Raw genomic sequence first — 27,967 nt, 5'->3', positions numbered from 1 at the left:
TGAAGTTTCACATGGATTGATCAGTATTGTTGAGAATTGTAGTGAATACATCATAGCCGCTGACGTTCACCAAGCACTCACCATGCCCCAAGCTGTTCTGAACCCTCTTAGGGAACAGATTCACTTCATGCTCTCAGCAAGCCTGTGAGGCCAGGCATCAATCAGCCTTGGCTGGGATGGCGGTGATGGCGAGGTTGGTGTTCTGATGCCCCCACAGCAACCAAGCACTTGATTCTCCAGAGGCAGCTTGGAAGCCCTGGCACATCTCCAGACCTGTCCTGAGCCAATGCCCACACAGCTGCCTTCACTGATGCCTAGCCTGATGCTGAACAGCTCATGACCCCATCATGGACAGAATCAAACCAGATCCCTCAGGCAGAAAGGTGGACAATGGGTCTTGGGGCTCTGCCCCTATGGAGCAGGGGAGAACTGGGGGGGCAACGAGCTGCTGAGTGTCAACACATGGGTCCAGAATTCTGAGGTCCTGCTGTTATCTCCACTGTACAGCAAGTAAACTGAGGCACGCAGAGGTCAACTCACTTGTGTTTTGTGCAGCTTTGTTCAACACCTGAGGGTCATTCAAGATGCTCCCAACCACCACAGCTGCGTGACCTGTCTGCCAATTGGCACCTGAGCCAGCTGTGCAGCAAGGGCATCAGTGGGCCACCTTGATTGACCCTCAGGGCAGCTGATGAGGGAAACAACAGAGAGCAGAGGCTGTGGTTGGCCCCCTGGGAAGGGCCAGGAGTGGTGCTTGTAGTGACACAGAGGGAGGAGCTGGACTATGTCCTTCTTCACTCGGGGCTGACTCTACAGAAGGAGGCTGGGCCAAGGTCATCAAGAAGGTGCCTCTGGGTCAGAAGGATGCTTGGCATGAGCCCCAGCAGCAGCTGAGGTGAGTCACAGGGCGTGTCCAGCAGAGACCTCTTGGCTGGTGGGGGTGGTGGACATGTGCTGAAGGTTCCAGAGAAAACTATGAAAGTGGCTAAAAGAAAGCTGGTATTTGAGCATCTTCCATGATGAAGGACCATAGATGGCACTGGCTGACTCAGGAGACAGCCTCGGGTCTCCAGCTCACCCTCTTCCTTCCTTCTCAGTCCTGGAGGTCTCAGTGAGAAGGCAATGAGAGGGTGGTCAAAACATGAAGAGACACCTTATATTTCCCTTGTGGATTTTCAAACCTAAGTCACAGCTGAACTGTGGGAAAATCAATGAGATACTGAAATTTAGAATTAGACTAGATTGAGTATTTTTAATTTATTTTATTTTATTTTTAAACTTTACATAATTGTATTCGTTTTGCTAAATATCAAAATGAATCCACCACAGGTATACATGTGTTCCCCATCCTGAACCCTCCTCCCTCCTCCCTCCCCATACCATCCCTCTGGGTCGTCCCAGTGCACTAGCCCCAAGCATCCAGTATCGTGCATCGAACCTGGACTGGCAACTCGTTTCATACATGATATTATACATGTTTCAATGCCATTCTCCCAAATCTTCCCACCCTCTCCCTCTCCCACAGAGTCCATAAGACTGTTCTATACATCAGTGTCTCTTTTGCTGTCTCGTACACAGGGTTATTGTTACCATCTTTCTAAATTCCATATAAAAATTATGGAACGCTTCACGAATTTGCATGTCATCCTTGCACAGGGGCCATGCTAATCTTCTCTGTATCGTTCCAATTTTAGTATATGTGCTGCTGAAGCGAGCACTAGATTGAGTTTTTAATATCCAAGATGGAGGCCTCACAAATACCTGACATTGATGAGAAAACCTGTGGGTCTGTCTGAAATATTATTCAACTCTGGTAGAGAGAATTAAAAGTAGGAGATCACAGTGGGTTAAAAATAAGACTATTTCCTGACTATCTTTTCCACATTCAGCCCCTTCCAGAAACTGGCATCATCACACAGACATCATCAACCTTGATCCTCATTTTACAGGCAAGAAAACTGAGGATTAGAACATCAGCTGATTTACTTGATGTGGGGTCATGAACCTCAAACAAACAAACAAACAAAAACCTAGGCAAGCAAACATATGCCACTGGGTTAATGCAGTTGTTTGATGGAGAAAGGCCGCCTGAGACTGTATGTACTGTTGACTTCTCTGTTCCTGTCTACATGTTGGACACTTGGCTGTGATATTGCCATAAAATCCTACGGAAGCAATTATATCAGCATTTAATAAAAAACTGGTGTGTGATCGATGAGTCATTAATATTCTAGCAAGGCAGCCACTAAGAGGGATATTTGGTAAAGAATCCACGTTTAAGGTATGATTAATGCTTGAATCTGACATTGATCTATTCAGAAAGGCATGAAAAGTAGTATTTTATTACTTGGCATGAGAAGGGACTCGACTGAAGTGACAGAACTGGGAGATCAATAATCCTTTGGGGATCAATGAGCAGTTAGGGAATAAAAAGAAAAATGGTGAAAATGACAAGAGTGGAAAGACCATTGTTCCGGACTCCATTCCACCCAGGATGATGGCTCAAGTCAACAGCCAGTGCACCTGGCATTCTGATGCTTGGAATATAGAAAACAATGTTATGGTAAGTAAAGTTCTTTCATTTGCTGAGAATAAAAACATATCCTTAGATTTATAGCATCTGAAGGTTAACTAATTTCTACTTTTATACAACCTTTTTATTCAGAGAATAATAAGCATTTATTTTTATTTTAGAGGTGGGGAAGGAATGCTATTTTAACAATACATAGAAATTATTAGACAGATTAGGCATAAATAACACATACTTCTTGAAGAGATCTCTAGTTTTTCCCATTCTGTTGTTTTCCTCTATTTCTTTGCATTGATCGCTGAAGAAGGCTTTCTTATCTCTTCTTGCTATTCTTTGGAACTCTGCACTCAGATGCTTATATCTTTCCTTTTCTCCTTTGCTTTTCACTTCTCTTCTTTTCACAGCTATTTGTAGGGCCTCCCCAGACAGCCATTTTGCTTTTTTGCATTTCTTTTCCATGGGGATGGTCTTGATCCCTGTCTCCTGTACAATGTCACGAACCTCAGTCCATAGTTCATCAAGCACTCTATCTATCAGATCTAGTCCCTTAAATCTATTTCTCACTTCCACTGTATAATCATAAGGGATTTGATTTAGGTCATACCTGAATGGTCTAGTGGTTTTCCCTACTTCAATTTAAGTCTGAATTTGGCAATAAGGAGTTCATGATCTGAGACACAGTCAGCTTCCGGTCTTGTTTTTGCTGACTGTATAGAGCTTCTCCATCTTTGGCTGCAAAGAATATAATCAATCTGATGTCGGTGTTGACCATCTGGTGATGTCCATGTGTAGAGTCTTCTCTTGTGTTGTTGGAAGAGGGTGTTTGCTATGACTGGTGCATTTTCTTGGCAAAACTCTATTAGTCTTTGCCCTGCTTCATTCTGTATGCCAAGGCCAAATTTGCCTGTTACTCCAGGTGTTTCTTGACTTCCTACTTTTGCATTCCAGTCCCCTATAATGAAAAGGACATCTTTTTTGGGTATTAGTTCTAAAAGGTCTTGTATGTCTTCATAGAACCGTTCAACTTCAGCTTCTTCAGCATTACTGGCCGGGGCACAGACTTGGATTACTGTGATATTGAATGGTTTGCCTTGGAAATGAACAGAGATCATTTTGTCATTTTTGAGATTGCATCCAAGTATTGCATTTTGAACTCTTTGGTTGATGATGGCTACTCCATTTCTTCTGAGGGATTCCTGCCCGCAGTAGTAGATATAATGGTCATCTGAGTTAAATTCACCCATTCCAGTCCATTTCAGTTCACTGATTCCTAGAATGTCAACATTCACTCTTGCCATCTCTTGTTTGACCACTTCCAATTTGCCTTGATTCATGGACCTGACATTCCAGGTTGCTATGCAATATTGCTCTTTACAGCATCGGACCTTGCTTCTATCATCAGTCACATCCACAGCTGGGTATTGTTTTTGCTTTGGCTCCATCCCTTCATTCTTTCTGGAGTTATTTCTCCACTGATCTCCAGTAGCGTATTGGGCACCTACTGACCTGGGGAGTTCTTCTTTCAGTATCTTATCATTTTGCCTTTTCATACTGTTCATGGGGTTCTCAAGGGCAGAATACTGAAGTGGTTTTCCATTCCCTTCTCCAGTGGATCACATTCTGTCAGACCTCTCCACCATGACCTGCCTGTCTTGGGTGGCCCCACGGGCATGGCTTAGTTTCATTGAGTTAGACAAGGCTGTGGTCCTAGTGTGATTAGACTGACTAGTTTTCTGTGAGTATGGTTTCAGTGTGTCTGCCCTCTGATGCCCTCTTGCAACATGTACCGTCTTACTTGGGTTTCTCTTACCTTGGATGTAGGGTATCTCTTCACGGCTGCTCCAACAAAGTGCAGCCTCTGCTCTTTACCCTAGATGAGGGGTATCTCCTCATCGCTGCCTCTTCTGACCTTGAACTTGGAATAGCTCCTCTAGGCCCTCCTGGGCCCGGGCATCCACCGCTCCTTAGAGGTGGGGTAGGTCCTCTTGGCTGTTCCTGCGCTGTCTCAGCCTGGCACTCTCAGCCGCTGCCCCTGACCTCAAACATGAGGTAGCTCCTCTCAGCCGACCTAAGTGTGCCGGTCACAGCTGCCCGCGCATTTAGAGATCTCTTCAAGAAAATTAGAGATACCAAGGGAACATTTCATGCAAAGATGGGCTCGATAAAGGACAGAAATGGTATAGACCTAACAGAAGCAGAAGATATCAAAAAGAGGTGGCAAGAATACACAGAAGAACTGTACAAAAAAGATCTTCACGACCCAGATAATCATGATGGTATGATCACTAACCTAGAGCCAGACATCCTGGAATGTGAAGTCAAGTGGGCCTTAGAAAGCATCACTATGAACAAAGCTAGTGGAGGTGATGAATTCCAGTTAAGCTATTTCAAATCCTGAAAGATGATGCTGTGAAAGTGCTGTATTCGATATGCCAGCAAATCTGGAAAACTCAGCAGTTGCCACAGGACTGGAAAAGGTCAGTTTTCAGTCCAATCCCAAAGAAAGGCAATGCCAATGAATGCTCAGACTACCGCACAATTGCACTCATCTCACATGCTAGTAAAGTAATGCTCAAAATTCTCCAAGCCAGGCTTCAGCAATACGTGAACTGTGAACTTCCTGATGTTCAAGCTGGTTTTAGAAAAGGCAGAGGAACCAGAGACCAAATTGCCAACATCCACTGGATCATGGAAAAAGCAAGAGAGTTCCAGAAAAACATCTATTTCTGCTTTATTGACTATGCCAAAGCCTTTGACTCTGTGGGTCACAATAAACTGTAGAAAATTCTGAAAGAGATGGGAATGCTAGACCACCTGACCTGCCTCTTGAGAAACCTATATACAGGTCAGGAAGCAACAGTTAGAACTGGACATGCAACAACAGACTGGTTCCAAATAGGAAAAGGAGTACATCAAGGCTGTATACTGTCACCCTGCTTATTTAACTTATATGCAGAGTACATCATGAGAAATGCTGGGCTGGAAGAAGCACAAGCTGGAATCAAGATTGCTGGGAGAAATATCAATAACCTCAGATATGCAGATGACACCACTCTTATGGCAGGAAGTGAAGAGGAACTAAAAAGCCTCTTGATGAAGGTGAAAGAGGAGAGTGAAAAAGTTGGCTTAAAACTCAACATTCAGAAAACGAAGATCATGGCATCTGGTTCCATCACTTCATGGGAAATAGATGGGGAAACAGTGGAAACAGTGTCATACTTTATTTTTTTGGGCTCCAAAATCACTGCAGATGGTGACTGCAGCCATGAAATTAAAAGACGCTTCTCCTTGGAAGGAAAGTTATGACCAACCTAGATAGCATATTCAAAAGCAGAGACATTACTTTGCCAAGAAAGGTCTGCCTAGTCGAGGCTATGGTTTTTCCAGTGTTCATGTATGGATGTGAGAGTTGGACTGTGAAGAAAGCTGAGCGCCGAAGAATTGATGCTTTTGAACTGTGGTGTTAGAGAAGACTCTTGAGAGTCCCTTGGACTGCAAGGAGATCCAACCAGTCCATCCTGAAGGAGATCAGCCCTGGGGTTTCTTTGGAAGGAATGATGCTAAAGCTGAAACTCCAGTACTTTGGCCACCTCATGCGAAGAGTTGACTCATTGGAAAAGACTCTGATGCTGGGAGGGATTGGGGGCAGGAGGAGAAGGGGACGACAGAGGATGAGCTGGCTGGATGGCATCACTGACTCGATGGACTTGAGTCTGAGTGAACTCCGGGAGTTGGTGATGGACAGGGAGGCCTCATGTGCTGCAATTCATGGCATCGCAAAGAATCCGACACAACTGAGTGACTGAACTGAACTGAACACATACTTCAGGGTTCAAAAATAAAGCTATGACGTCATTGGGAGAAAAAGTTTTGAGGATGTATCTTAGATGAACTTTATTGAAAAAAGCAGATTTTTTTCTCTACAAGCAAAAAATCAAGGAATCACAAAAGGTTTGCTTTCTTGTTTATTTTCCCTTACATTCTAGGCCCTTATATAGGTTTGTCCATCTTACAGCCAGACCCAGCTGCAGCAATAATTTGGTTCTGATTCAATTGAAATGTTTGCCTCCAGCTCCTGGGTGTTTATGCCTGCAGGGCCCTTGTATCTGCATGTGCATTTGGCCTTAAAGTTCATATACACACAATTATTATTATTGTCTTCAGTGTTGCCGCCAGGACCAGCATCATCTTCACTACACCGTAAATTCCCCCTTCCTCTAGTATATTTACAGTTCTTTCATAATCAAATTAAGTTGATTCTGGAAGTCATATAATTTTACCCCATGGAACATCCTGAATCATTGGGAAAAAATGCTGATGCTGGGAAAGATTGAGAGCAAGAGGAGAAGGGGGCAACAGAGGATGAGATGGTTGGATGGCATCACTGACTCAATGGGCATGAGTTGTTTGAGCAAACTCAAGAAGATAGTGAAGGACAGGGAAGCCTGGCGTGCTGCAGTTCATGGGGTTGTAAAGAGTCAGACACAACTTAATGACTGAACAATGAGCAACAACATGCTTCAACCTCTAAGAACAGCCACCACGAAAAAGTTCTATAAAGCCCACAGATTAAATTTACAAGAAAATACAATATAGTATAATAAAATTGCATGGATTGGGACTCCTTTATAAATGAAATATAGGAAGGATAGTGTGGAATAGTAGAGTGAAAAACTGAATATTAGCTTCAAGATACCATTATGTTCCTTTTTAAAATCTAGCTTTGTATATTTGAATCCATCTGCCTACTAAAAAGATAAAAGGCTCATGTCTTTGGGTAAAAATTTCAAATTGGAGTAAAATTTAACTAATTACTATTAAATAAATGTGTACCAATGATTCATAGTTCTGCACCTCAGGCCATTAAGAAAGATTTAAGGCAGGGCAAAATGGCACTTTCCTTGCCTCTAACCCACAGCATTACACAGCGATCGTAAAACACTAGTTGTGCCGTCTGCGGGGATATGGTCCCTTCTGGCCTGAGACCCTGGAGCGCTCTGGCAAATGATGCTAGTGAAAGATCGAGGCTGATTCAATTTTCTTTACCCTCTGACATAAGATCCCAAGCAAAAATGGTGGCACAGAAGTTATTTTCCAAGGTAAAACATAAAGATTTGTTAGCATATCCAGAGTGCATATGACTTGCTCCAGTACAGTAATGACATAGATGTAAAAAACACAAGGGAAGGAACAGAATAGAACCCGGTAAACTTGCCATTTGATGTTTACTATTTGATAGAACAGTTATTTTGTGGCTTATGTGTTTTAGTGCATTTTGCTTCCAAATCAGGTAGAAGCTGTTTTCAATTCTTCACACAATCCTTTTCTCCTTTACAGAGAAAGACCTCTTAAAGATAGAGTGGGTGGCTGACCTGAAATGAATGGGGTCACAAGTAAGGTATATGGTGATGATTCTGGAGTCATTATCTGGCTAATAAAACGCTAACGCACATTACTTTCAAGGCATATTTAAGGATGTAATTACTTGGCAGTGGTGAGTTATAAGATAATTGTGATCAGTTTAGATAGGAACAGGGTAAAAATCTTTGATTCAATATTACATCATTCAGGAGCCTAAAATATCTTCTTGAATCATTTAAACTAAAACGAAATAACCTTAATTACATGTCCACATATTAATACTTTGAACTAAACATTTTTAAGTGTGAAAATCATTAATAATGAATACATCTCTTCAAATAAATTTTATTTTTATTATTTTAAAATATTTAATTAATTAATTTGGCTGCACTGGGTCTTCGTTGTGGCATGTGGGATCTTTAGTTGCTGCACGTGGGATCTAGTTCCCTTGTAGGAGGAAACAGACAGAACAGGCTCCATCTTGAAAGCAGGACTCCATCTTGGGCCGGACTGTGGACTTTGAGCTATATGCCTGCTATCTATGGAAACAACATACCAACTGGAAAACCAGGCCCTGGAAAGAAGAGCCCCAGGGCTTGTACCTAGACTCTCTGGAGCCTAAAGGAATACCCTAATTATCTGTGTAACCAAATAGAATCATGCATTCTATTATGCTTATTGGGGTATGACTACAGGCCTATTGATAATTGTCCACTGTTAATGACCTAGGCTTAAGGCATATGAATCACGGGTTAACTTTGATTGTATCTTTCTTTTCCTTTGTTTAGACTAGTTTCAGGGAATTTGGGTTTGGGCACAGACACTTAGGGTATATAAGGTTTTCACAAAAACTCGTCGGGGTCCTCTGCCTTGGGCCCGCGGGTGTAATAAACTGCACTCTGCTATCTGCATTATCCTTCTGAGTAAGTTTGTTTCCCAGAACGTGTGGCTAGAACACCCTGACCAGTGATCGAACCCCAGGTCTCATGCACATGGAGTCTAAGCCACTAAACCATCAGGGAAAGCCCACAGATAGGAATTTAAACTTCCATTATGACACATCAAAATCTTCAACCTTGGATTTACAGAGCACCAATATTTTAAACAACAAGCTTACTATCCAACTTCCTTTAAACATGAACTCTCTGTCTGTTGGCCATTTTTTTTTTTTTAAATCTCTTCACTATGAAAACTGATGTCCAGAGTACTGACCATGAAGCTCAATAACCAGAGAAAACTGGTTCAGTTTGACTTTAAGGGCTTTGACCTGATTTCTGGATTCTTCTCCCACGATGGTTAGTGTCTGTGAGTGTGCTTGTGTCTGTGTGTGTGTGTGTATGTGTGTGTGTGTGTGTTTGTGTGTTTCCTTCACTCAGAGCTTAAGCACCTTTTCCTTTCCCTTCCCCCAAAAGTTCTGCTTTTAAACCAATAAGTGCATATGCTTAAGGAGGTGTGCAGGTGTAGCTGAGATCTATTAATACCTGCAGGCAGAAGTTCAAATAGCAGAAATGAAATACCATTGAAGAAATTCTAGGCACCACTGAATTGTTGGGAAAACATTTGTTCTTGCATCTCTGAAGCCATGTTACAGAAACTGCTGTCCCAAGTTGGAAGTGTCCTTGGAATCATACAGACCAAATTGTATTCAAATGGTTTGGACTTAAGGTGTTTTGGTGCAGCTTCTTTTATTTAAAGGGTTTCCTGCATAGCTCAGTCCATAAAGCATCTTGCATGTAAAAAACAGTGATCTTCACCTATAGGATAATATTTTTTAAAAAATCTGCAGTGGGGAAGCACCAAGCATCATGATAAATCTTGTTGTATCTGTTCTCTCACTTAAGCAAATTTTTGAATACATCTGGATACTGCTGCCCCTTCCTCCCCCCGAACCGCCTACTCTTTTTGGATCCACTCAAGTCCTTAACCTTCAGTAATTTTTTTTTTTTTTTTTACACTGCCATGTAGCATACAAGATCTTAGTTCCCTGACCAGGGATTGAACCCACACCCCTGCAGTGGAAGCACAGAGTCTTAACCTCTGGACCATTAGGGAAATACCTCCAATAATTTTTCAGAGCCTTTCCTGCCACAGTGATACTTAACTCTTTATCTCCATGATGTAGTGGTCCATGCTAGAGTTGGAAAAGAATTTCCAGATGTAAGGCAGAATGAGAGGAGAATACTTTTAGAGTGGAAGACTTATACCAGCTAGTAGCTAATTTTTATAGCCTCAAGACAGAGAAAATTCTTACTGGATGCTATAGGGTGAGTATTCTACCTAATACGGGGGTCAGGGAACTGGCTGGTTTACATCTGGAGGCTCATGGCAACAGTTGCCAAGGAGTTCGGGTCAGGTCGAAGATTTTAGCCCTGTGACCTTGGTAAGGGCTCCACACCAGTGACCTTTGTAGGGCTCCACATTTGATAGCATTAATTTTATGGTTAATACAATAGTTCAGGGGTCTGCAAACTACAACCCAGCCACAAAATGGTTTAGACATTAAGTGGTTGGGAAAATACAGAAGAGGGATCTTTGTGACATGAGAAAATTATGTGAAATTTAGATTGGAACACAGTTATGCCTGTTGCTTTCCATGTTGTTATCTTTGGTTGCCTTTGTGTTACTTATGCAGAGCTGAGTAGTTGAGATTGTGGTCATAAGATCTAAAATAGTTACCATGTGGTCCTTTCAGAAAAAGTTTGCTGACTTCGTCCTCTGTCATCACTCGCAGCCCACGGCTTCACCGTCTCAGTTCATGCCTCGAACTGTAACTGAGCTCCCATACTGAAAAGCATCAACAGAGTATGGGCTTTTGTCTAGGTTGATATAAAGCCTAAGAAGGGATTCCCAAGGGAAAAGAGGGGATGATTCATCAGTGGATAACAGAGACTCGAGTAACTATTGGAAAATTTAGTTAAAGCAGTAAACAATACCAGACTGCAACAATCGGTAAGGAATCTGCCTGCAATGCAGGAGACCCGGGTTCAACCCCTGGGTTGGGGAGATCCCCTGGAGAAGGAAACAGCAACCCACTCCAGTATTCTTGCCTGGAGATTCCTGGACAGAAGAGCCTGGCAGGCTACAGTCCATGGGGTCTCAAGTGTCAGATACAACTTAGCGACTAAACCACCACATGATATAAACTTTTTACAAGTATCTCATTTAATCGTCACTGTGTTATAGGAAAAAATGAATTCTTGTTCCATCTTAGATCTGTTTTACTTTAACTTTTGCTTCCCATTGTTTTGTTCACTAAAAGAATGCTGTCCATACATAATGGTCTGCTTCAGGGAACCCTGCCCCTCTGCCTGAATGCTAAACCAAATTGCCTTTGTTCAGAACTATATCCATCTGTGGATGGCTAAAGGAAGGAAGAAATTAACACATCCCCACCCTGAGGCTTGCCCATTCTAGGAGATATTTGTAAGATTAATAGCCTTTTTTTTTACTTTATTTCCTCACACCCTCCCTTCTATAAAAGAACCTGGCATCCAGACCCAAATAAAATGGTTATTTTGAGACATTGGCACTCCCTGGTGGTTCAGACAGTGAAGAATCTGCCTGCAATACAGGAGATCCAGGTACAGTCCCTAAGTCAAAAAGATCCCCTGGAGAAGGGAATGTCAACCCACTGGAGTATTCTTGCCTGGAGAATTCCATGGGCAGAGGATCCTGGTGGGCTACAGTCCATGGGGTCGCAAGAGTCTGACACAACTAAGCAGCTAACACTTTCACTTTCTCTCGAGACATTAGCCAGCCATCTTCAGGGTCAGCCAGCTTTCCATATCCCTTGCCTCAGCTTGTGGCATGGAGAGCAGAGTGAGCTTGGACTCGGTAACAACTTCAGTCCAATTGATGGGACATTTTAATACCCATTCTACAGTTAAGAAAACTCAGATACATATTGGTTAAGGAATTTCTAAGGGTCAGCTAGTCAGTTAAGGAAACAGCCTTTGAAAGAAATCAGACTCTATAGACCATGGTCTTAGCCATGTTGCAGTGAAAAGGAAAAAAAGAGGAATGAGTTTTCTCTTTCCCTTTCCTGAGAACAAAGATAAAGAGAACAGGGAGCAGTCCTGAACATTCCTGGGTTTTTTCCTTTAACTGCTCTTAACTTGGAATGTTTATAACTAGGTTTGCTTTCCTGCCGCTCTAACTCTGCGGGAGCTACACTTCACACATATTTTCCTTTGACACTATGCTAAATACATCCTGTATCTGGTATTTACTCTTACAACAGCCTCCCCTTGTAGTTACATATCAAAAAGGCTGCAGAGCCACTGAACTGCCAGACTCAATCACTGGGTTACTGACTCCAGTTTATGAAACAATGCAAGACGAAGAAATAAAAATCTTACCACCTTTGTTCTTCATTGCTGATTTCTGACTGCAAGCCCTTGCCTTATATAAGCCCCTAGACTGCTCATGGCACCCCACTCCAGTACTCTTGCCTGGAAAATCCCATGGACAGAGGAGCCTGGTAGGCTGCAGTCCATGGGGTTGCGAAGAGTCGGACACGACTGAGCGACTTCGCTTTCACTTTTCACTTTGATGTATCGGAGAAGGAAATGGCAACCCACTCCAGTGTTCTTGCCTGGAGAATCCCAGGGACGGGGGAGCCTGGTGGGCTGCCGTCTATGGGGTCGCACACAGTCGGACACGACTGAAGCGACTTAGCAGCAGCAGCAGCAGCAGACTGCTCATGGAGGGAGGAGTTTTCAGGCATGAGCCTACCAAGTTCCACTCTCTGACGGCTGAGAATAAAAGCCACCTTTCTATTTCTTCCAAATTCTGTTTCCGTATTTTTCATTCAGCTTTGGTGGGCAGAGAAGGCCAAGATTTTGACTGGCAATAGTCACTTTGTTCTGTCTCAAGAACTTTGATGGAGAGCTAAAGACCAGATTTAAAGCCTAGATGAATCAGTTGTTATAGCCATGTGTTCTGGGAAACAAACTCACTCAGAAGGACAATGCAGATAGTGAAGTGCAGTTTATTACACCGGCAGGCCCAAGGCAGAGTCTCCTCTTAGCCAAGGACTCCGACCAACATTTGTGAAAATCTTTTATACCCCATGTGCACGTGTCTGAACCCACCACCCCAAATTCCTTGTGACTTACATAAATCAAGGAAAATACAATCCCAATAACCCCATCATTCACGTGCTATGTGCTCATGTGCTCAAACAGTCAAACAATTAGCCAATAATCAATAAGCCCGAGGTTACACTCCGATAGATACAGAAAAATTTATGGCCTGTCTGGAGGAAGGGGTGATTAGTGTATGTTTTCTCTTAGGCGATGAGTAGTTTTTCCAGTGGTCATGTATGGATGTGAGAGTTGGACTGTGAAGAAGGCTGAGCACCGAAGAATTGATGCTTTTGAACTGTGGTGTTGGAGAAGACTCTTGAGAGTCCCTTGGACTGCAAGGAGATCCAACCAGTCCATTCTGAAGGAGATCAGCCCTGGGATTTCTTTGGAAGGAATGATGCTCAAGCTGAAACTCCAGTACTTTGGCCACCTCATGCAAAGAGTTGACTCATTGGAAAAGATTCAGGTGCTGGGAGGGATTGGGGGCAGGAGGAGAAGGGGATGACAGAGGATGAGATAGCTGGATGGCATCACTGACTCGATGGACGTGAGTCTGAGTGAACTCCGGAAGTTGGTGATGGACAGGGAGGCCTGGCGTGCTGCAATTCATGGGGTCGCAAAGAGTTGGACACGACTGAGCGACTGAACTGAACTGAACTGAACTGAACCTAGATATGATCTTCAAGGTTCCCCTGTCTGGAGGGGATCTTATCTTTCTGTTGTTGCTTTTCATAGGCACTAAACACAGAGTTCAGAGTCCATTGGAAAGGTGGCCGAGCATGGTCAGCATGAACAGGCCTAAGGTGGAGTCCAGGCTCTATGAATTCCTTCTTCACAGTGATTAGCTGAGTGACCTCTAGCAAGTCTTCAACTTCTCTGGGGGCATAATAAGTGTTTCCACACAGGCCTGTTATGAGGCTAAAGAGACAAAGAAGACAAATGTGTGGTTACCAAATGGGAAGGGGGAGGGATAAATTAGGAGGCTGGGATTAACAGATACATACCCCTGGTACTGAGTTCAAGCTCTCTCTGCTCACTGCAGGATAGACCAATGAATCCGAGAGAGGAGGTATTGAGGGCAGGAATATGACTTTATTCAGAGAGCTTGCTGACCGGGTTGATGGCAGACTAATGTCTCAAAATAACCATCTTATTGTTGACTGGATACCAGGTTCTTTTATAGAACAGAGATGGGGGGGATGTGAGGACAAAAATGTTAAAATGTCATGAATCTTTCAAATATCTTCTAAAATGTCAAGCCTCGGGCAGAAGATGTGTTAATTTCTTCCATCCTACCATCCACAGGTGGCAGGGACCTGAACAAAGGCAGCTTTAGCTTTAGCTTAACAGTCAGGCAGAGGGGCAGAACTCTCTGAGGCAGGCCATTCATATGAGATTATAATAACAAAAGCAGTGAAAAGCAAGTCAAAGAAACAGTTAAAACATGGACTCAGTTGCTTTTCCCTGCAACACCACTATATATGAGATAAACAACAGGATTTACTGAATAGCCAGGGAACAATATTCAGTATCTTGTAATAACCTACAATGGAAAAGCATCTGAAAAAGAATATATACAAATGTGTAACTGAATCATTTAGCTTCACAGCTGAAATTAACAAAACATTGTAAATCAACAACACTCCAATAAAAAAATTTTTTAAGCTGTTACATATCAAGTGCTTTACATATTAAATAAGATCTTAAATGGAAGAAGTGTTATGATCTATTTGAAAAAAAAAAAAAAAAAAACATAGGAAAAAGTCTAAGTTCGAATGCTTACTTTTACCAACAATGAAACAAAACACTAATGTTACTGCATCCGACCATACACAATAATCTGACTGGATTAAGAAAAAGGTTAAATTTGGTGACATTGCCTGACACCCAGTTCCGATCTTTTGTCCTTTGATGATATTGGTATTGTAGATGCAACATGTGGGAAGGTCAAGCATGAGATTAGGGTGTCCAGGAGGGTTCTGACCACTGTTCGTACCTGAGCTTGCAAAAAGGCTGATTTCTGCTCATGGCGGGGGGGGGGGGCGGTGTTGTGGGGGGCGGTGGTGCTTCAGCTGGTACGAGATATGCCATCCTTTTCAATGGTGGGGAAGTATTTGAGGGGACAAAAGAATATGATCTTGTACCTCTAAAGCTGTGTTACAGAACTTGCTGACCCATGCTGAAAATGTGCTTGAAATCATAAAGACTGAATTGGATTCAAATGGTTATATGTCAGGTGTTTTAGCGTAGTCTCTTGTATTTAGAAAACAGTGATTTCCTCATACAGGAAGATAATGCTTTATTGACGGATGTTTATGGAAATGCTTCCCAGGCCAAGCTGAGATTTGCAGCCCAAAAGAACAAGGGAGAGCTTGGAGAGAGGTCAACCAAATATCTAAAATCTGAGAGGAAAGACAAGTGAAATGGGCCACTCAGGAGGTGACTTTAAGATTGTCCCCAAGGTTACCAAGGTCCTCTTACAGACAATAATGCCTGTTCCAGAATTTCACTGAATATATGGGTGCGAATTGTTACAATGAGCTGGGGTAAGAATGAAAGGTTTGAACATTTATTTTTTCTATAGGAAAAGATTTGTTAAGGACTGAACTGATCACACACAAAAAGTCATGTAATTTGCCTGCTAAAGAAATGTATTGTCATCTTTTTAAAAACTGAGACAATATCTAAAATCTGCTAAAAAGTGTGAAAAGGAACAAGCAGAGGATTCATGAAATGGAAATGTAACACTTTTGAAGTCTTCTGTTTATTCTACCCTTGCACATGAGTTTGATGGTTGGGACTGCCAACCAGTTAGTTAGACTGGTGGTTCTTTTTCTTCAAATATTTGGTCATTTTTCCTGGCTTATGACACTTTTGTCCCTTAAATATTTTATTATTTTTATTATTAAAAAAAGTAATATAGGTACTTGGAGTAGGTTAAAGTTAAAAACAATAATCAACAATATGTGTTAGCAATAACAAATAATTTTTAAAAATTCAGATGTAACACAAATGGTCTTCAGCCCAGAGTCTCTCCCAGGAGAGGAAAGACTTAGAGAAAAGGTTGGAACCAAGAGGGGAAATGGCAGGAGACCATAGTTTGAAAAATGTGAAGACAAAGAATAAATTTCCGTGTCCCCAGTACCTCCCAGTTCACCCTCCTCAGATCACAACAAACACCATCAAACTGGTGCCCAGTCACCAGGAGAATTCAGGAACTACACTTTCCTAGGTATCCAAGCAACCATACAACCCAATCCATCCCCGGTCAACAGGTCATGTCTGTGGCATCTTGGCCACCAGGTGGTACTCGACTGCACAAAGGACCCACATGGATTGGGCCAAGTACCCTGACCTCCAGTACAGGCAGGCTCACCCTGGCCATTCATATATATATATATATATGCAAGTTGCTCAGTCGTGTCCAAATGTGCGACCCCATGGACTGTAGCCCACCAGGCTTCTCTGTCCATAGGATTTCCCAGGCAAGAATACTGGAGTGGGTTGCCATTTCCTTCTCCAGGGGATCTTCCAGACCCAGGGATAGAACCCAGGTCTCCCACATTGCAGGTGGATTCTTTACCAGCTGAGCTACCAGGGGAGTCTGTCACCCTGTCTGACACGACTTATTTTAAATAGCACTTTTTTTTTTCCAGTGCCATTTTACTCTAGCATTTCTGGCTTTAAAAAACAAATAAATAAATAACATATCTTTACCCCTTCCTGCCCCCAACTTGCACTACTGAGAAACTATTTTCAATTTTTAAAAGGCTTTTTTTTTTTTCTTTTCTGGTGTTTATCTCCATTTTTCAAACTCAGTAAATTTGATTTCATTGTGATTTCTTCATTTGATTCTGAAGAAGTTACCTACTGGTTTCACACTATGGATGATGGAGTTACAGAATGATGAAATTAATCCGTTACACTTCTTTCTTCTACCAGGAAAGAAGGTACTTCTCCTCCCTGCCCTTTTAAGATACTAGTGTGATGACTTTAGGTTCAATTCATTTTCAGCATTTACATGATCACTGTGTAAATAGTAATCATAGTTGGCCAGTAGAGTCCTGCAATTATATTTCCTTTCTTGTACAAATTTTGCTATTCCTGAGGGTGTCAGGTACTTCCTTTCTTCCACTGGCTTTGTATTCTACATAACTATCATTTTTGGGCGTACACATGCAAAGAGAGCTATCAATCTTTCCAACCATTCAGACACATCATGGACTCTGTTATCATCTACAAATTTTTTTCTTAGAATCCTCATTCTTGCTCTCTGTGCCCTGCTCCAATGTGGACTGGTTGCACTTGATAATAATCGACAGCTCTCCTCCTGGGACCCTGCTTCTCAGTCCTCCTGCCTTCCCCTCTGCCTGTCTCTCTTAGGGATCCCTGCCTTCTTAGGGAGGACGTGGGGAGTGTCTTTCTCTTCCATGCTTCATGACCTAGTTTTGGTGAAGTAAGTCTTCCATTAGTTTTATGAGAAAGGATTCATGGAAGGTGACATTTTAGAGATGTTTATCTTTTTTCTATCCTACCGGTAGAAGGTTGATGGATAGACCAGGGTAAACTAGCCATTCCTCTTCTTCGGGTTTTTAGACTTTGCTTCTCTATGTCCTAGCATTATTATCGAGAAATATGATGCCCTTCTGAACCATGATATTTAATGGGAAAGATTTTAGGAAACTTTTAGGATATTCTCCTTCTTCCTAGGGGTCAGAAATTTCATAGTGAAGTGTTTTGGAATCCTTTATTTATTTTGGTTTAAAGATCTACTCCAGGTTTATTTTCTTATTTTTTATACATATACATGTATCTGTTCTTTTTTCAAAAATTTTTCCCATGTAGGTTATTTCAGAGCATTGAGCAGAGCTCCCTGTGCTATATAGTAGATCTTTGTTGGTTATCTATTTTAAATATAGCAGTGTGTACATTTTTGTTCTGGGTATTCAAAGTACCTTTGCATTCCCAAAGCTCATGTCCTTCAGTTTTTGGATATTTTCTTGAATAATTTTCTTGATAATATTTTTTCTCTCCACAGACTTGATTCTCTTTTTCAGAAGCTCTTATAATTCAGCCATTGGCTCCCTTTGATTCATGTTCTAGCTTTTTTTTGTTTGTTTGTTTCTATATCCCATCCTTTTTCTTTGGGGGAAACTTCCTGACAACTTTATTTTCCAGTCATTTTACTGATATTTTTAAAGAATTTCTGCTCTCATATTTTCACTTTTCCAGAGCTCATTTCTATGTAAGTAATTTTTTTCATATCATGACATATCTGTTTCATGGTTGAAAATGATTTGGTTATTTCTCAAGGGTCATTAATTACAAGACTTTCCTTCTACTTAGTCTGGGCTTTTCTTAAAATGTATGTCACTCCTTGGATGTACATTCATATTTCAGAAAGTGAACCAAAGTTGTTAATAGGAAACCTATATATCATGTGCATAAGTTGGGAGGAAGAGCTTGTTAATTAGCAGGCTTTCCTCTAGGCTTTTCCACTGGGGAGCCCTGCCCCCGACCAAATGCCAGCATCTGTGGGCCTTTTCTCCTAGGAAAATCACTTCCCCAGAGAGCAATCTGTGGTTTTGTTGTAGGAAGGGGGAGGCCCCCCTACAGGGCCCCAAGAACGGGCTCTTGTCTAACACTCAGAAAAGAATTGTCCGAGGAGACATGTGCTGACAAAGCAAGAGATTTTATTGGGAAGGGAACCCGGGTGGAGAACAGTAGGGTAAGGGAACCCAGGAGAATAGCTCTGCCGCCTGGCTAGCAGTCTCAGGTTTAATGGTGATGGGATTAGTTTCTGGGTGGTCTTCGGCCAATCATTCTAATTCAGAGTCTTTCCTGGTGGCACACGCATCGCTCAGCCAAGATGGATGCTAGCAAGAGGGATTCTGGGAAGTGGATGGACAGGCGGTGTCTCCTTTTGACCTTTCCTGAACTCTTCAGGTTGGTGGTGGCTTATTAGTTCCGTATTCCTTACCAGGATCTCCTGTCATAAAACAACTCATGCAAGTGGTTACTATGGTGCCTGGCCAGGGTGGCCGTTTCAATCAGTGTGTGTCCCCTACAATTTCATGGAGGGAGTAGAGGTTGCAGGCACAGGTGGTGGAAGCTTGGCTGCCTGCATTCTGTAGTCTGAGCAAGGAGAAGGGAGGCACTCTGCTCTCAACTGAATTCCTTTTTGTTCCCTGACAACCTAACCCCATCCAGTTTTCCAGGGTTTCTAATACTGCTTCCAGATGCTCTCTGGAGGTCTGTCAAGTCTCCCGCCAGGATTTTCTGGGAGACGACTGTGGAGGGGGTCACCTGGGTTACCCCCCCCTCTCCTTGAAGACTCCCCTTCAGAGCACCTGGTACCTCCAGGTCCCTCAGTCTTTCTAGGTTCCTAAAGCCCAACCTGGAAAAAACCCTGATGCTGGGAAAGATTGAGGGCAAGAGGAAAAGAGGGCGACAGACAATGAGATGGTTGGATGGCATCACTGACTCAATGGATATGAGCTTGAGCAACCTCTGGGAGATGGTAAAAGATAGGAAAGCCTGGTGTGCTACAAAGAATCAGACATGACTGAGCAACTGAACAACAAAACCCAACCACTGTGCCTCTCATGGATCCCTCCCCACAGACAAGGCTTTCATCTTCTTCTCCAGGCAAGTCAATACAGAAACTCCCCTTTCAAGGCTTTTCAAGCTAAATTGGCATTTTCCACCTATGGTCATCTCCTCTCCCATCCTCTGTCTTTTGGGGCTCAATGAAGATCCCCTGGAGGAGGGCATGGCAACCCACTCCAGTATTCTTGCCTGGAGAATCCCATGGACAGAGGAGCCTGGTGGGCTACAGTCCACGGGGTTGCACAGAGTCAGACACGACTGAGTGACACAGCATGTACACGGTTCTGTCCCTGGAGTCAGCTTCCTGTGGGAGCTTGTGTCTGGCTCTCCATGGTTAACTGGAAACCTTCTAGCTTCTAGGAAGCATTGGCTATTTTAAGACCTTTAGGGAATGACCCACAAAGGATTTAAAAAGTGTTTCCTACACAGTTTAGGGAATGGGAGGACAATGAGGGCAGCCACAGAGGGCAATAGTGGCCTTATCTATACCTACCTGCAGCTGGAAAGACATGAGCAAGCCTCGTTCCTCAAGCGCTTGCTTATGAGCCTACAAATCACAATGCTCCAAGCCTGTTTCCTCTGCTGGAGAATGAGCCCAGTCTACTAATATAATACCTCCCTCACACAGCTATCCCAGGAGGAGGAGCAGCTTTCGGAAAAGCAAGAAGTGTCACAGGTAATTTGGTCACTTGTTTTAAAGTTGGCACGTTTATGAGTGCAATATAATATCTCTTTAGTTTTATTAAAAAAAAAAAACAAAACACAGACGCCATCAACAATGACGTAAGACTAGATTTCCATGAAGGATCCGGAATATAGGTAGGCAGGCCAGTCCACTGTTTCGTTTTCCGGGTTGAACGGACTCCATCCCCGGGGTTCCTGCCTCCTTCCCTCTCCGGAGACTGGGCTGAGCTTTAAGACTGCAGAGCGCCCCAACGGCCAGAGGCAGGGGAGGGGGGTCCCCGCTCGCCTCCGCTCCACTCGCTCCTCGCCCGCCCGCCCGCCTCCCAGCCAGGGAAGGTTAGCGAGGGATCAATGTGATTCGGGCCGCAGGAGAGGAAAAGATGAGCCTGCCCGCCCGCCTGCTGCCTGGATGCGGAGGCTGAGGGCCGGCGCACGGGAGGCCGCTTGCTGCGCAGTCTGGGCGCCGGGCGCCCGGGATGAGCTCACGCCCGCGTGTGCGGCTCGGTCCACCTGCCGACCTGCCGGCGGCCCCCTGAGCTGACGGCGCACCTGGGCTGCAGCCCCGCCGGCGCGCTCTGGCCGCAGCGTTGGGCGCGGCGCCCGGGAGCAGGTGTGCAGGAGCGCGGCGCGCGGCAAGCGCAGCCCTCGCCCCGGAGCCCCGCCGCGCCGCGTGCCCGGGCGGCTCGGCAGCAGCGGCGGCGGCGGGCGGGCGGCGGCCCCCGGGCGGAGCGCCGGGGGCAAAGCAGGCGCGGCGCTAGCGGGCGGAGCTTCACCCAGGTGAGCAGCTGGTGCCCTGCGGCTGTTGCTCCTTTTCGATCTCTGCTAATTAAAAGGATCCACAAACAGACCCCTGAGCATCTAAGCAGGATTTCAGCGATGAACCCTCTTTTGTGTTGGCAGGTGATAAACTGCAAACAACTGTGCCATTTTCAAGCTGGTTGCACCAGTAAAGCCGCAGCTTCGTCTGACTTTCACTAAGCGGGCCTTTTATGTCCTCAACACTCTGGTCCCCAGTACACTGTCCTGTCTCAGAACTTTTCAGCAGAGTCTCCACTTGCTGCCAAGTTCCTCCTCGCTGTGGTTCCTAGTGATGGATGGATTCTGGGGCTGTGCTAAGTAGTTGCTCAGTCCTGTCCGACTCTGCGACCCCATAGACTGTAGCCCACCAGGCTTCTCTCTCTGTCCATGGAATTCTCCTGACGAGAATACTGGAGTGGGTTGCCATGCCCTCCTCCAGGGGATCTCCCCGACCCAGGGATCGAACCACGGTCTCCTGCATTGCAGGCATATTCTTTACCACTGAGCCATCAGGGAAGCCCCCTAAATGTAATCGCCGTGCTCAACTGTGTTTTGTTGAAAAAGCTTAGGGTAGTCTGTCAGGGGCCATATAGCGAGGTCTGTGCCCCACCCGGCTTAAATTAGGGCTGACTACCACCCATCACTGTTTTAACCACTTTCTGGTTTTACCTTTGCAGTTGGTATGAGAGTTTCCTGGATGAGTTTTCTCCTGACAGAACAGGAAGTGAAATGGACTCTTACTCATCGTTCTCACCTAATGTTGGTCTTTCATGGAATCCAGGATGCTGTAGGCTTGAGTTCTTCTGTATCTGTTCTTCTGTTGGGGAAAGGATCCAGGTGAACCTGTTATTTCAAGGTTGGGCAGGACACGACCACTTCGCTCCACTGGCTGGCTTGGGTCTTCTCCTTGCACAGTCCCCATTCTCTTTCCCTACTAATATCTGGGCACAATCCTGCTGTTTCCTGCCTGTGCCTGGGTCAGAGAAGAGGCAGAGGTTCATCCTCATTCAAAAGCTGGCTCCTGTGCCTGAGACCTGTCTGCCCTAAATTACTTGTGTTCTCTCCTGGAGATGGATAATTATGTTGTTGCTGTTCAGCCACTGTTGTGTCTGACTCTTTGGAGTCAGACTCCCGTGGACTGCCACACACCAGGCTTCCCTGTCCATCACCATCCCCTAGAGTTTGCTCAAACTCATGTCCATTGTGTTGGTGATGCTATCTCATCCTCTGCCTCCCCCTTCTCCATTTAACTTCCATCTTTCCCAGCATCAGTGTCTTCTTTCCATCAGGAGGCCAGAATATTGGAGCTTCAGCTTCAGCACCAGTCCTTCCAATGAATATTCAGGGCTGATTTCGTTTAGCATTGACTGGTTTCATGTCCTTACAGTCCAAGGGATTCTCAAGAAGGTAATGATAATCATTCTGTAATTCATATGTCTTTATTATGTTTTTCCTACTAAGGACCAGCAATGGCAGACCTCCAACCCTGCCTGAAGATCTACCCTGGGCTGCTGCCCTGTAACTGATTTGATCCACACACAGGCCTTCAGAGACAGATAATATTCTCACAAGATACAGGTCCACTAGCGTTTTTGGTACCCAGCACACTCAAGGTCACACAGCAGTGGATCTGAGCACATGTCATGTAAGACAGGAGCTTACAGATTAAGCTTCCAAAATCATCCCTGACCCTCATCCATTGCTCATGGGAATGTAAAATTGTGCAACCACCTTGGACAGTGTTGGAATGCCTCAAAAATTTTAAAATGGAGTTACCGTATGACCTAGCCATTCCATGCCTAGGTATTAAAGTGAAATGCAATGAATCTCCGCACAAACAAATGTGTACATGAATATTCATAGCAGCATTAGTCATAATGTCCATCAACTGATGATTGGATAAATAAAATATGGAACATTAACACAATGAAATATTATTCAGCCATAGAAAGGAATGACTTATAACACACACTACAACTTGAACAGACCTTGAAAATGCTGTGCTAAGTGAAAGAAACCAATCATAAATAACACTATACTGTAAGATTTCATTTATATGAAATGTCCAGAATAGGCATATCCATAGAGAAGGTGGGTAGAAAGTACTTGTCCGGGGCTGGGGGGCCAGGGGCAGTGGTAGTGGAGGAATGGACATGAGGTTTCTTTCTGGGGTGACCAGCATCTTATAAAATTAGGTTTGGTGATGGTTGCACAATTCTGTGAATAATAACAAGCTACTGAAATGCATGATTTAAATGGGTTGAATGTGGGATATGTGAATTCTCTCTATTGCATTGGATCTATGGGTGATCTGGCTGCGACATCTGTCATCCCATGATTGCCAGGGTTGACTGGACTGACCTTCCTGCCTCACCACTCCATGTGCATCCCTCCTGAAGCTGTGTGCTCGATCCAAGAGGACGACCTTCCCAGATAGAGGAGGACTGTTCCCTGGTCAAGGTTATACAAGTGGCTGCGCTTCCCTGGTAGAACCTCCAAACAAGCTCTTGAGATCCATTTGTAGGAGGACATTGGATGGTCAAGCTTCCAAGACTCCAGATTATATACAAATAAGGTGTTGCATGTGGCACGCTGCCTTTCTTTAAATTTTTTAAAAGTTAATTTATTTTAATTGGAAGCTAATTACTTTACAATATTGTGGTGGTTTTTGCCATACATTGACATGAATCAGCCACAGGTGTACATGTGTCCCCCATCCCAAACCCCCTTCCACCTCTCTCCCCATCCCAACCCTCTGGCTTGTCCTAGTCCTCTGACTTTGAGTGCCCTGTTTCATACATTGAACTTGGACTGGTGATCTATTTCAAATATGGTAATATGGATGTTTCAATGCTGTTCTCTCAAATCATCCCACCCTCACCTTCTCCCACAGAGTCCAAAAGTCTGTTCTTTATATCTGTGTCTCTTTTGCTGTCTTGCAAATAGGGTCCTTATTGCCATCTTTCTAAATTCCATGAAAAGTGAAAAGTGAAAAGTGAAAGTGAAGTCACTTAGTCGTAACGGACACTTTTCCATCCTATAGACTGTAGCCTGCTAGGCTCCTCCATCCGTTGAATTTTCCAGGTAAGAATACTGGAGTGGGTTGCCATTGCCTTCTCCAGGGGATCTTCCCAACACAGGATCTTCCTGGGTCTTCCCGACCCAGAAATCAAACCTGGGTCTCCAGTAATGCAGGCAGACTCTTTACCATCTGAGCCACTAGGGGCTCCATGTGTTTTTTTAATTTTTATTTTTTAAATTTATTTATTTTAATTGGAGGCTAATTACTTTACAATATTGTAGTGGTTTTGTCATACATTGACATGAATCAGCCATGGATGTACATGCGTTCCCCATCCTGAACCCCGCTCCCACCTCCCTCCACATCCCATCCCTCTGGGTCATCCCAGTGCACCAACCCTGAGCACCCTGTCTCATGCATTGAACCTGGACTGGCAACCTGTTTCACATATGGTAATATACATGTTTCAATACTATTCTCTCAAATCATCTCACCGTCACCTTCTCCCACAGAGTTCAAAAGACTGTTCTATACATCTGTGTCTCTTTTGCTGTCTCACATATAGGGTTATCATTACCATCTTTCTAAATTCCATATATATGTGTTAGAATACTGTATTGGTATTTTTCTTTCTGGCTTACTACACTCTATATAATAGGTTCCAGTTTCATCCATCTCATTAGAACTGATTCAAATGTATTCTTTTTAATGGCTGAGTAATATTCCATTGTGTATATGTACCACAGCTTTGTTATCCATTCATCTGCCAATGGACATCTAGCTTGCTTCCATGTCCTGGCTATTGTAAACAGTGCTGTGATGAACATCGGGGTCCACATGTCTCTTTCAATTCTGGTTTCCTTGGTGTGTATGCCCAGCAGTGGGATTGCTGGGTCATATGGCAGTTCTATTTCCAGTTTTTTAAGGAATCTCCACACTGTTCTTCATAGTGGCTGTACTAGTTTGCATTCCCACCAACAGTGTAAGAGGGTTTCCTTTTCTCCACACCCTCTCCAGCATTTGTTGCTTGTAGACTTTTTGATAGCAGCCATTCTGACTGGCATTAGATGGTACCTCACTGTGGTTTTGATTTGCATTTCTCTGATAATGAGTGATGTTGAGCATCTTTTCATGTGTTTGTCTTCTTTGGAGAAATGTCTGTTTAGTTCTTTGGCCCGTTTTTTGATTCGGTCATTTATTTTTCTGGTATTGAACTACAGGAGCTGTTTGTATATCTTTGAGATTAATTGTCAGTTGCTTCATTTGCTATTATTTTCTCCCACTCTGAAGGTTGTCTTTTCACCTTGCTTATAGTTTCCTTAATTGTGCAAAATATTTTCAATTTAATTAGGTCCCATTTGTTTATTTTTGCTTTTATTTCCATTACTCTGGGAGGTGAGTCATAGAGGATCTTGCTGTGATTTATGTCAGAGAGTGTTTTGCCTATGTTTTCTTCTAGGAGTTTTATAGTTTCTGTTCTTAGATTTAGATCTTTAATCCATTTTGAGTTTATTTTTATGTATGGTGTTAGAAAGTGTTCTAGTTTCATTCTTTTACAGGTGGTTGACCAGTTTTCCAAGCGCCACTTGTTAAAGAGTTTGTCTTTTCTCTATTGTATATTTTTGCCTCCTTTGTCAAAGATAAGGTATACATATGTGTGTGTATTTATCTCTGGGCTTTCTATTTTGTTCCATTGATTTATATTTCTGTCTTTGTGCCAGTACCATACTGTCCTGATGACTGTAGCTTTGTAGTATAGTGTGAAGTCAGTCTGTTCTTCTTTCTCAAGATTGTTTTGGCTATTTGAGGTTTTTTATATTTCCATACAAGTTGTGAAATTATTTGTTCTAGTTCTGTGAAAAATGCCATTGGTAGCTTGATAGGGAATGCATTGAATCTATAGATTGCTTTAGGTAGTATACTCATTTTCACTGTATTTTAAAAAAATCATCACTGTAGATCACGGTCACTTACATGTAAGAGATTTAGAGCTGGAGAAAAATGCATGTCGTTAAAAGTGAGGAGCAGAAAAAACTTGCCCTTTTGTAATCTTAGAGTCATTATTATTTTTGAGGATTTATTGATGCATAGAATATGGATTTGAAAAAATATAATCATTCTTTCCCAAATAAAATATTAATCTATATTTGCACAGATGAACAATAACCAACCCACACTCTTTGTTCTCTATTTTGGTTCAATGAAGGAACAAATAAATCATTGCTTTCTAGAACACCATGGAATAAAAAACTTTATTATTTGGAAACATTTTGACCTATAGAATTTAAACATTAATATGCAAAGCATATTTTCTTCTATTTCTAATTCATAATAATTAAAACAGAATTCAAAACAATAGCCTGATATTCCTGTGAAAGTGTTAGTCAGACATGTCCAACTCTTTGCGATTTCATGGATTGTAGCCCACCAGTCTCCTCTGTCCTTGGCATTCTCTGAGCAAGAATACTGGAGTGTGTTGCCATTCCCTTCTCCAGTGGATCTTCCCAACCCAGGGATTGAACCTGGGTCCCCTGCATTGCAAGCAGATTCTTTACCATCTGAGCCACCAGGGTGGTCTTGGGACTGAGAGGTGGAGCTATAAAGGGGGAACAAGCAAAGTCAGACCATTTCTCTGTTAATTATCCATGTCTGGTGATGGGAATTTATCCAGAACGGGGTCACTGCATGAAGAGTTGGAGACCTGGGTTGGGGGCCAAGAGACCCAGGTTTGATCTTCAGCTCTGACCCCACCTGGCAGTCATCTCCAAGGGCTGAGCCCTTCTCAGTTCCCATTATCACCTACATACAAGAGCTGGGCAGTTGTAGATTTTCTTTGAGATGGTGCATGTGAAGGCAGTTTAACCCCAAACCATATTTGATTGTGCACAGTGGATGTTTTGGTGAATGAGGCCAGACTAGATACTTCCCGTGAGTTTAACACTGAGCACAGTGCTAATGGGGACAGTGGGGTGGCGAGGGCTGGCTATAATGTCCTCTCCATTCTGCACCAGTGTCCTCTGGGCATGCTGTGACCCTCCTACACCTTGTAGATCCCACCTGCATCCTTCAGCATTGGGAGAAAAGAAGGCATTTGCTGAGTGTACCAAGTCTCCAGCACTGTATCAGGAATATATCTGTCCAGTCACTCCAGTCATCCAGCTTCTGTTGATAACAGAAGCTATATCTGTAATTCCATAAGGGATTAGATGGGGCCCTGCCCAGAAGTAATACAGTCTTAATAGTGAGAAGTTAAAAGGAATCAAATCTTGACTTTATTTGTTCAAGAATCAGTTATTAAATATTCATCAAGTGCAGTCCTTCCAGCTCCTATGGGGAGATGAAGATAAGAGGCTTATACTGACATCCTTGCTAGGAGTTCGTGGTTCAAGGTCATGCCCCCAGGTCGAGTTTGGGCATCCAAACCTGGTCAGCGGGGTCACGGGCTGGGCATCTTGGCTACACACCAGTGTTGGTAGCTGTGCGACTTTGGGCAAGTTCTGTAACTTTTCCAAATTTGGGATTCTTAATTGATAAAAATGGGGACAGACTCCCCACTGCCTCCTAGGCATTAGGGAGAACCCTTGTAAAGAGCTTCATGTGGGAGGGGCAAGGGGTGCTCAGGAAAGACTTGCTATTCTTGAGTGTGATTCAGGCACGTGAACCCTCCATGGACCCCAGAACATGAGGTGGGTCAACAGACAGCAGGTGGGACGTATGGGCACCCCGAGAAGGCTCCAGATCTCAGCCTGGGTATGGGGACGTGACATCTGAATTGGCTCCAGTGTGTGGAAGGTGAGCTCTCCCCAGGTAAGGAGACCAGCATGATGTGCTCAGTTTTAAATAACTGTATCAAGATGTAATTCATATATCATGCAA

General features: G+C 43.5%; 1 long non-coding RNA gene and 1 other non-coding gene across 2 annotated transcripts in view; one reads left to right on the top strand and one right to left on the bottom strand.

Annotated features, from left to right (window-relative positions):
* The window catches only part of LOC129644209 (uncharacterized), a 123,904-nt gene that overhangs the window by 52,786 nt on the left and 43,151 nt on the right, over positions 1-27,967 (top strand). The window lies entirely within an intron of this gene.
* Positions 1,612-1,718, bottom strand: LOC129645081 (U6 spliceosomal RNA). The gene has a single exon (XR_008711172.1). It is a non-coding gene; the product is annotated as a U6 spliceosomal RNA (small nuclear RNA).

The sequence above is a fragment of the Bubalus kerabau genome, chromosome 2 (genome assembly GCF_029407905.1).
Source record: "Bubalus kerabau isolate K-KA32 ecotype Philippines breed swamp buffalo chromosome 2, PCC_UOA_SB_1v2, whole genome shotgun sequence".
NCBI lineage: Eukaryota > Metazoa > Chordata > Mammalia > Artiodactyla > Bovidae > Bubalus > Bubalus kerabau.
This window is presented reverse-complemented; position numbering and strand designations above follow the sequence as displayed.